Raw genomic sequence first — 11,694 nt, 5'->3', positions numbered from 1 at the left:
TGTAGCTATTACCACTGAAGGAAGGCTTAAATATCGATGTGTTTGCTTTGATCAGCTTTCAGCAAACATTTTTTTTTGTCTCTTTCTTTTCCACATCCTACTGCGATGCCTCATATCGATTCCTCTCATTCTACCGAGCATGCAGCGGCTTAGTCCTTGTTCGGCGTCGCTCTCGGCTTTAATTAAAAGGTTATTAATACCGAATCAGGCAAGGAGATTAGCCCTGTGGTTATTGAGGGAACGCTTTGTGGAATCACAATGCCCTTTCTTTCCTTTATTTTTTTTTAAGTCCTGTCGTATTCATCGACTTCGCAGACGACAAAGGGCTCTAAAATATCAGCCAACAGATCCATGAAGGAAGAAATCTAAATTGTGCTGTGTTGTTAACCCAAAAAGCTTATTCAAAGTTATGTTAAAGCGCTCCAACGCTTTGATCTCTCAGGCAAAAAAAAAAAAAAAAACGACAGAGAAAGACGAAGGGAAACACAATGGAATTTGGCTTTAGAGGAATTGGGTGATCTGGTCTCACCCACTTAAATACATCTTTCCTTTCAAGATGACTGATTTGACTATTAAGAAGCTAATAGATCATCATGTGTTCATATATTATCATTGATGATGTATTCATTCATAGAGACTTCAAAGCACTCTGGATAAGCACTTGTGCCAAATGCTGTAAATGTAAATATACCTACTTATACATAAAAAGGAAAAAGGAAATAACAATAAATTTTTTTTAACTCTGTGAGCAAAGTACATTGAAAAAAAAACACAAAAAAGAACGCTCTTGAATATTACTCTTATATAATGAGCTTAAAATGGTAAGTAATCCTGTTCTCCTTGGTCTAGACATCATGTGCCAGCTGCCAGAACAGCCTTAAGTGACACGCTGACATCATCGCACTTCCCTGCTCCATCCTGGACCTCTAGTTAAAGCTGATCTAACAGCAGGATAGAAAAACATACGCTAAATATTTTAACACACTTCACTATCAATGAAATTATCAGAAATGTCAGGAATACTAAGTCTTCATTCCTGCTGCGAAGTTTGTATTTACGGAGCGGGAAGTCGTAATTACGACTTCAGCGGCGTTCTGGTTACTTTTACTTTTTGTAGAAAGATGGAAGTGTATAGAGTAAATACTTAAATAAAGCAAAGTTTTTAAATTCTGCTTCTAGTAAAATGAGGAATAAAGAATGGCACATTAGGCAACAAATCTACCCTCAACTAGAGACGTTGCGTGCGTCGATCTCGTAGTTTTTTTTTTGTTTTTTTTACTCACATGCTCTTAACTCAGCTATAATTACAAGCTATTAATTATAACATACATCACATTTATATTATAGAATATTTTATTTATCCACAATTTCTGTTCTTTAATATTTTAATACGCTTTTGCTAACATTTGACATTCTTTAAAAAAATTCTTTAAGAAAATCCAATACAGTCTATAGTAATGTTTAAATATTTAGAAATTATATCGTTATAAGCACTGTTTATAACTGTGTTATAATATGTTATGAGCACTACTTGTCACTCCACTCTTTCATAATCCATAATAAATAATTCTACAAAGTGTAACACAACACCTTATGAATGCTTTATAACCTGATGTTTATACTTCATTAACTTCAAAAGGCTTTCAAAAGTGTTTCAATGTTACAGTATAACAGCACACTAAGTTTTTATGGTCAGGTGTTATAACGCATTATGATGCATCCTGATGTCCTGAGGTCATATTGTGTACTTACAATTACATGAGCAATTACATAGGTGTGTGCCAGGTGTTACAGAGTATTATGTTTACTTTATGCTTATGCTACATAACCTCTTACAAAGGTTTGTTATAAAAACCTTTTGTTTAAAAATAGAACTGTTTTATCCTGGATTCATTGAAAACATTTCCAAAATCTGTTCCTTTACTTCAATAGTGTTATATTGTCATTACAATGTAGTTAGGAACAGGTGTCATAATGCATCATAATGTAACCTGACATGTCATACTCAATACTTCATCAAGTGTTGTGGATGTAACATATAGTATTTTTAAGCAATTACACTGAAGCTTAGCCAGGCATTATAAGCTGTTATGTATGCTATATAACATTTTATAAATGCAGAGCACAACTTTAAATTCAGGATTTATAGGAAATTTGATACACTAATGTCTTCAGTATGCATTATAACACGTTATGTAATGTAACCTGACATTATGAAGTCATACCCTATATTTGTGCTTTATAAGGCTTTATAAATGTAACTACTGTATATCTGTTCAGTAGCAATTACACAGGCTTTTTTCAGGTGTCATAAGTTGATATGCATGCCATATGATGCATTATAAATGTAATTACACAATACTTACATTATATAAATTGTTATGCGTTTAAGTTGTTTTATTTACAATTACATGAGCATTTACACAGGCTTATGCCAGGTGTTATAAGGTATTATGTTATACCTTATGCTTATGCTATATGCTATATGCTAACACCTTATAAGTGCTTGTTATGAAAACTTTTTAATTAAAAATAAAACTTTTTATGCAGATTCTTAACAATACAGACGATTGCAATTGTTGTTTATGAATATAGAATGTCGATTCAGGCATATAGGAACAACATCACTCATTTCAAGCATCAATATTTTGATGAAAATGCCTGTGAGCTAATGAAGCGGAAGGAGCAGAGGCACGATCCTGACCTTCAGACGAGCGGACGAGCGAAAGCGGAGATGATAACTTGTCGTCTGTGTCAGGATTTTTAGCTGCTGATGTGTAGATTTAGCACTGTCATTTACATAAGGTCTTATATAATGCTCCTGTCTGTAAAGCTGAAGCTGAACTGTTTTGTAGAAGCTAAAATAGGCACACGGTTCCAGTCAGATAAACAACTGAAGGTTTGGAATTGTTTTTTGTTTTTTTTTTAAAACAGTATGCACTATATATTGATTGCTGAAATTTCTGGAAGTTTACTGCATCCATTTATTTGGGAATCTAATATAGTATGGTTCTGGGTTCTGATTGGTCAGAAGGCTTTGTTTATTTTGTATAACTACTTCATCAGAAATGGGAAAGGGTAGCTGTTTGCTATAGTAACAATGTCTACGATTTTAATGACAAAACATTGGAGATATTAAATTATAGAGAGTTCATAGGACACGATTCCATATTTGATGCTTAAAAACTGGTATAGTTCACAGTGCAGAGTTATAATGGATTACAATGGCCTTATGAACAGGTATCATAATGCATTATAACATAACCTGACAAGTCATAATCATTACTTATTCTTCATCAAGATTTATACATGTAACACTGGCTATTTCTATCACTAACACTTTTTAACACTGGCAAGCTTATATCTCGCATTATAATGTGTAATATATAATATTTTATAAATAAGAATCTTACGAATGTCGGATTTACAGGAGATGTTTACAAAATATGTTGCTTAATACTGTAGTCTCATGAACAGGTGTCATTAGGAACAGGTTTCATAATACCTCATAATGTAATCTGACATGTCCTACAAGATACAAGTGTTATGCATGTAATCTGTATGCTATTCATGAGCAATTACACAAGCTTAGCCAGGCATTATAAGCTCTCATGTATGCTAAATAACATTTCATAAGTGGAGCGCTGGACTATGAATCCAGGGTTTATAGGATATGTGATCATGTGATAGTACACCACACTACTGTCTGTAATATGCATTATAACACATTATATAATGTAACCTTACATTATGAAGTCATACCGTATATGTATGCTTTATAAGATGTATCTGTTTAGTAGTGATTACAAAGCCTTTTTCTAGGCATTGTAAGTTGTTATGTAGCCTATACAATGCATTAGAAATCTATGTTATCATTACAATACAAAGGAAGGTTTAAGTATGAAGAGATGTTTATTTAAATTTTTTCTTTGCTTTTTATGTCATGTCATAATGCATTCATAAGGTATAATACACATTTATTATTATTATTATTATTATTATTATTATTATTATTATTATTATTATTATTATTATTATTATTTAAAATATATATTTTACACTTTAAAGCTATTTGTATATACAGCTTATAAAGCAGATGTGGTAATACTTTCTGTGAAGGACTTTGTACATGGTGGTATCATGTTATAATGCATTCGAGGTGAAGTGTACAATATAAAAGTACAATATTGTTTATTCATGTGTTAGAAGAGGAAAAAGCCTCACTTTATGACACATCGCCATAGCAACATTTTAGGATGTGTACTTTTTCTTCTTCATTTCTTCAACATTTAGTTGACAAAACATGTTAATTATTCCAGATCTTTATATTTTATTAATGCATAAAAAACATTAATATACCTCATTTCCCATTGCCTTGTTCAGCCCGCACAATGCAAATTATGATTTTATTTTTATTATTTATTTTTAAAAATGAAGACAACCTCAATATCAGTGGAGTGATGATGAGTCCAGCATACTGATCAGCATCATGTTGCTGGCTGTAGTCCAACATGAGATCTGATGAAGCCTATTCCATGGTCCAACTCCTGTGCAATCGCCCCCACCCCCACCCCCCTCATGGTCTGATTAGTCTCATGAATAATTCTGGAAAAGGGCGCAGTGACGACAAGCTCAGTGCTGCTTGAAGTGCAGAGCTGCGGTGGTGTAGGGAAGGGTTTGTGTGGTCCTGTGATCAGATTACAAACTACACCAGCTGCTGCACAACAAGGCTTCGGCACACGCTGATTGAAAACGCCTGCACGATTGCTCCGAATACTCGACTTCATGTCAGGCTGAGTGACCTTGCTCTGGTAGAGATTGGAGGTTGGAAAGAGAAACTGGCAAGAGTGTAACACTTGATCTAAAAGTCATAGTTATAATAAACCATGAGCGTGTTCAAATCAGGTTATAAATCATTCATAAGACACATTGGTATCAACTTTTATGAAAATAGAGTACCATATGGTTATTTTTATATATGTATATATAGCTGTGTTGTAGCTATGGTAACACCTTTTATGAAGGTCAATCTATAATAAACTATAAGCACATACATGTGTTATAATGCAATCATAAGGCATTATGAACATTGCTATGATTATTTCTGAAAATATATTCCACTCTATAGCTGTTTGTATATACAACTATAATGTGTCTTTGGTAAAATTTTCTCTCAAGGTTATGATGCTAAAGTTATAAGCACATTCATATGTTATAAAGCAATCATAAGGCATAATGAACATTGTTATTATTTCTGAAAATGAATATATTATACATAATAGATATTTGGATTTATAGATTATAAAGTAGCTACGGTAACACTTTTTAGGGCATCTCTATTTTAAACCATGATCATGATCATAAAGGGTTATAATACGTTTAAGGTGTTCCACGCTACTCATGAAACAATATTACACTGTATGTGGTTCACTTTTGAGTCTGATTCCTCTCAAAGGCTTCTTCTTCCATCTAAGGGAGTTTTTCCTCACCAGTCGCCTCAGTCACCTCAGACTTGTTCATTAGGGATAAATAAAACACATTTAAATATGTCTTATATCAGTCTTGAACTTTTTGTTCTGTAAAGTTGCTTTGAGACAATGTCCATTGTTAAAAGTGCTAAACAAATGAAATTAAATTGAATTATAATGTTTCATACTAGTCGTTATTGAGGAAATGTGGAAGTTAGTTGTGTAATTTTGTGTAATGTTGTGTAAGGATCTCTCGCAGCTGTCCGTCTCCCTCTACTCAGCTTGACTCTTGAGCATACTCGTGTCTTGTGACAAGCCCAGGAAGTGTGTCTCCATCACAAGCTTTAACTTTTTCCCCAAAAAATTAGCCGCGATTACGGACAAACTGCTCATGTGGAAATGTGATGAAGCTGATTATGAAAGTCTGGAAGTTTACATCTTGTCTTAAGGAGCTGTAACATAATTGTTATCGTGCTCCTGTTGTCTGCAGTCATCCTGCTGACGTCAGAGCATCCGAGAGCATCAGGACTCGCTCAGGGTCGTGTGATGCAAGGGGAACTTCCAAAAACTGATGTAAGTTATTTATATCAAATATAGAACAGCTGTGGGTTTTATTGGGTTGATTTTACAACATTCCTCTGAAAAGAAAAAACAAACACATGAACGAATAAATAAACTTAAAATTTATTCTCTACCATTCTCTACCGCTTATCCGATCTTCTCGGGTCACGGGGATCTTCTCAGGCGTCATTGGGCTTCAAGGCAGGATACAAAACACAAAATTGTAAAAACTATAAATGTATAAATATTACATAATTAAGTATAGTAAAAACAACAATAAATAATAATAATAATAATAATAATAATAAGTGAATAAATAAAAATATATAAAACTGATAAAAGAAATTTATAAATTAAGAAAAAACAGCAACACAGTTTTTTTTGCTTAGTAAATTACACAAACTTGTTTATTATTTGTTCATTACATTTAAATGTGAATAATTCCCAAACAATCTCCAAAAATCATGCACAAGCTCTTTATCAGATAAATTAACATCTATTTAAATAAAAAAAAAAAAAAAATATATATATATATATATATATATATATATATATATATATATATATATATATATATATATATATATATATACAGTTTAAATTGTTTAAGAAAGTTTCACCAGCTTGAATGTGCACAGTGTTTTCTTGCTCTGAGGCTATAGTGTTAAGCTTAGCTTCTGAACAACTGAACCACACACACACACACACACACACACACACTTGCCCTTGCTGTCTGTAAGACCTCAGCTCGCCTCGGCTCTCGCCTCACTGGGCCTCTGGGATCTTGGCCTTTGCATTCCAGCGCTGGTCTGAGGGGCTGCGTCTCATATTCAAGAGGGAGGAAGTTTCTGCAGGGCAGGGATTATGCGCACTTTCTTTGCATTGCAACCCCCCTACAATCCCTCCCTCTCTCTCTCCTTCTCTCTCTCTCTCTCCCTCTCTCTCTCTCTCTCTCTCTCTGTCTCCCTCCCTCACTCCCTTATTCCCTCTCTTCGGTCTGCTGCTTCCATAAACTGAGCCTGCGCTGAAATCCAGACCTGAACCACATCCTCAGGTGGACTCAGCTTTTCAGTCTTTGTTCCAGCTGGATACCCCCTCTACAACCACCACCACCCCTCCTTTCTCCCCCTCTTCACTCCCTGGCTTTCAGGGTTGCTTTTCTCTTTTTTGCTTCACGTCATGTGGTCGAGGTTTAGGGATTCTCATTGGAGAGGAGGACAGGGAAGCAGTCGAGCTGCACAGTGCTGAAGCCGGTGCTCTGTCGCGTGCTCTTTCACGCTCCTGGATGAGAGACCCCACGAGTTTCTCCCATCTCATCCAACTTTCTCGAGATTCGACAGTGAGCCGAGGCATGAAAAACAAAAGCAAAAGACCTAAAGGACGCTTATTCTCCTGCAGTAGTTCTATACTATTTTGGTTGAGGTAGGTGCAAAATGTTTTTTTCTCTTAACTTTAAAGTTAAGTTTCTCGTAACAGTAAAGTGATTGAACACTGCAGCTGGTACGTGTCTCTGTGCCGTAGCATTTCGTCAGCGTTCCCAGATTGTTGCTTTTGTAATGTGTTATTTGATTAATGAGCGCCTGGCTGAGCCGTCTTTCTGTGCTCTGTAAACACACTCGCTCAGGCTTTATCTGCTAGAGACAGCTTTGTTAGAGTTCTACTCAGTGAAATTCTGAGTTGGACTGTTTCAGACTTTCAGAGTGGATCAGATTTTGATGACCTTCTAAAGATATATATATATATATATATATATATATATATTTATATATATATATATATATATATATATATATATATATATATATAATCTATAGAATTGAACTACATGATATCTTTTTGAGGCACACTGAAATCCTCTAAGCACTCGTGCCTTCAACATCTATGTAACCTACAAGAAAATCTACAGGCAGATGTTAATCATTAATATACTCATATGGTCTTTATAAATAAAAAAAATAATCTACAATCTTTCATACGTTTGTGTATAAAATCCTACATAATGTGCTGATTTTAAGTGCACACGAATGGCTTCGGGCTTGAAACCAAAATCTGCCCATGCACACTTTTTTTAATAACCACACGTCTTGTAGGTTTCAACACCAAAGGTCTCATGAGGGAAAAGCAGGAAAGCCGTCCGTTTCACCAATTACACTCTACTGGAATTTTTTTGGCTCTTGTTTTGAATTCTTGTTATTCCAACATATTTCCAGATGAGTTTTGTGGAAAAGTCCCAGCACAATGAACTGAAAATAAGTCACACTGCAGTATGCACTTACAGCCATGCATAGAGTGGTTTGTTGACCGTGAGGTAAAAGTAAAAGTGTTTATTCCTCTTCCAGGATTTCTGAGAGTTTTCTGAACTTTAGTGAGGGATTGGAGCAGTCGATGATTGATGATTCTTCGAATAATTTTTCCAGTAGATTAAATAATGGAAACAGAAAAGGTTCCGTCGGCTGTCTTTACAGACCGTTCTTTTGCACGGAATCTTGTTTTCATGGATGTGGGATCTGATTAAAATAATAATAACAATAATTAAAATTAAGGAAGCCATGATGAAAGCTACAGTAGTGATGAAATTCAAGCTGACAGCAGCACAAGTAAGAGGAGTAAGATCAATGAAAATTAGCATGAAACATAGCATGGTATTAGACAAATAATATATGATAAATAATAACAATTACACATATTGAGCAATAATACAAGAGGTTATTGAACATGTTTTTAATTATATAATCAAACTATTATCAGACACTTTACTGACTATATACTGTATATCAGTGTTTATTCACAACTCTACACTCTTCTACACAACTAGACATCTGTTATATAAACATGACTCAATACTTGTTATAATTCTTAAGATCCATGTTAGACCTTAGGACCTTAGCATTGAGTGTCTTCTGTAGTTTCTATGTTACCTCTACGTAATTGTGTTACAATTCTGTTTAATTAAATTAATCAATCTCTATTATTGTTATGATGGTTCGGAAAGAAAGAAAGAAAGAAAGAAAGAAAGAAAGAAAGAAAGAAAGAAAGGAAATAAGGAAGGAAGAATATAAAATAAAGAAAGAAAGAAAGAAAGAATATAAAAGAAAGAAAGAAAGAAAGAAAGAAAGAAAGAAAGAAAGAAAGAAAGAAAGAAAGAAAGAAAGAAAGAAAGAAAGATTTTTTTACATTTCTATTTAAGTGAATTATTTAATTGCTCATATTTTTGCTCAATTGCAGTTTGCAGCCTTAAGGTGAGGCTTCAGGTTTCTTCACTGATGCTCAGTAGTTTGAGGGTCTAATAAAGATTTTCATGAATAAATAATGCTCTAATGATTCATTTTCACCTAACAGATGTTGAGTTATGTAGGTTGTGAGGAATAAAAGCTGATACATAATGAATAAAGCTTTTCCAACAGTCTAATTTGAGCCTCATCAAGAAAGGTAGCATGACCTTAATTAACGCTCATGAAGGTTCAGAAGAAAAAAAAAATAAACAAACAAAATGAAAGCTTTTTCAGCTTTCTAGGAAACTCAAAACCTCTTAAATGTATACTGATTTTACTATATAAAGAAACTATCCGGTGAACACGTGAGGAAGTTGAATTTTCCATGTGTGTATGAACTCATTAGCACTTGATTTACTGGTTAATGAGAACCTGACTTTCATGATGGATTTAAAGATGCCAGAATGGAGTGGGCTCTGATTTCAGCTCTGTGTGAATAATAATAATAATAATAATAATAATAATAATAATAATAATAATAATAATAATGACACATTGTCAGCTGCAGCTTAGAAATGATTCTATTAAACATTATCAAAGAGTATTCAACATGATTTTTTTCTATTTTTATATTTTTACAATTTTTAACCGTTTTATTATTTTAGAACATTTTAGATATAGAACTTGTCTTAATTTATATATATTAATACTACTACTACTACTACTACTACTACTACTACTACTACTAATAATAATAATAATAATAATAATGAGAAGAAGAAGAAAAAGAAGAAGAAAAACGTGTTGTTACCATGCTAACCGTGTCAGTGCTTAAAAAACGGCGCTTTATAAATCTAGTAGAACGTTAGACTCTTGTGAGGAACGGTTCTGTAGAGAACCCAACATAGTTTGTTATATAAACAACAGTCAATTCATTTCTGAACTTATTTCAAGAAGCAAAAGGATCTGAAAGTAGAATTGAACAAAAAAACTTTAAGTTGAAATTAATTTTTTTTAATCAAGTTAGTCGAGTTATGTAATAATCTATATTTATATAACTTAACTAATACATATATGTGTGTGTGTGTGTGTGTGTGTGTGTGTGTGTGTGTGTGTGTGTGTGTGTGTGTGTGTGTGTGTGTGTGTGTGTGTGTGTGTGTGATATAATAATCTTGACTTTTATTTGAATGTAGATTTCTGTACCTGCTGAGATATTATTATTATTATTATTATTATTATTATTATTATTATTATTATTATTATTATTGCAGTGTGGAAATGTAGCTACTGTGTTTTCTTTTCTTTTCTTTTTCTTCTTTTTTCTTGTTCTTTTCTCTTCACTTCTCTTCATTTCTTTTCTTTTTTTTCTTTTTAAGAAAGATTAAGAACATTGTTCTGTGTTCTTAAATGTATTTACTTCTTAAACAAAATAATTTCACACAAAGAATTAAATATAATCCTTTCAATAAACATTTATAATGAGCTATGAAAACTTTCTTAACATGAGATATAATTTAATTCGTATTGGCATTGTTGTTAACAAAAGTACATTTTGTAACGCCTTTAATTATGCTAATTATGTCTAGTCTTAACGTTTCTCATGACATTCTAACAGCTTATTTCAAATAAATTCAACTCCAGTTTATTATTTTAAGAAACTCATCATGCTTATAAGTTATTAGAACAAGGTTATAGTATTTTATGTCTGTCTTATATCTACACTTATAAATAAAAACTACTGTGTCTACACTCATTAGCTTGCTAGCGTATCTGATAAAATATGATGCTAAGCTTTAGCACTGATGCTAGATTGTGTTTAATAAGGAATAAAACACTCAGAGTTTAAGGTATTAATTAATGACATAAGACCTTTTTATCCATTTCTAGTCATGTGTAATGCTATTGTACTCTGAAGTACTACTGGTTGCCATGGTGATAGCAGGTTCTCAGTATGTGGCACAACTAGCACTCGACACATGCTAGGATTTTGTGGCTGAAAGTCGCTGTACGTATGAACGCATCATGAAGCTACAGTAGCTATGAACAGATATGAACAATTCTCTATAAAGTTAAATTCAAGTTACAATTTTTAAGAATCAGAACTCTTTATAAACTCTGATCTTTCCAGCAAACTTTAACACATCAACAGTTTCTCCATAATTAACATGTTTATTAAACCAGTTTATTACTCGTCCCCCAAGTCGCCGCAAACAAGCTGTTACTATAGAAACGGTACCCTATTACAAGAAGTGTCTTAATATGATGTGATTTGAATTCCAACTGCGCTGCTGTCAGAGAGCTGATCTTACGGGAAATCTTCAGAATCTAATGTTCTATATAGAACACAAGATGGTTCTATCACTTGCTTCATGTATGGAATACCAACAAAGATCTTCAGTTCTTTTTTGTAGCATTGTGTGTTTCTTCTTAAAAGAACCATTTTTTTTTTGTTA

At 33.3% G+C, this 11,694-nt stretch overlaps 1 long non-coding RNA gene across 3 annotated transcripts in view; it reads left to right on the top strand.

Annotated features, from left to right (window-relative positions):
* Positions 1-6,989: 6,989 nt before the first annotated feature.
* LOC113645190 overlaps positions 6,990-11,694 on the top strand; it is a 63,301-nt gene continuing 58,596 nt past the window's right edge. For all 3 annotated transcript variants that reach the window (XR_007144378.1, XR_003441158.2, XR_003441160.2), the window contains exon 1: positions 6,990-7,451. This is a non-coding gene — a long non-coding RNA (uncharacterized LOC113645190). The remainder of the gene's footprint in view (positions 7,452-11,694) is intronic.

Source organism: Tachysurus fulvidraco, chromosome 11, assembly GCF_022655615.1.
Source record: "Tachysurus fulvidraco isolate hzauxx_2018 chromosome 11, HZAU_PFXX_2.0, whole genome shotgun sequence".
Lineage (NCBI taxonomy): Eukaryota > Metazoa > Chordata > Actinopteri > Siluriformes > Bagridae > Tachysurus > Tachysurus fulvidraco.
This window is presented reverse-complemented; position numbering and strand designations above follow the sequence as displayed.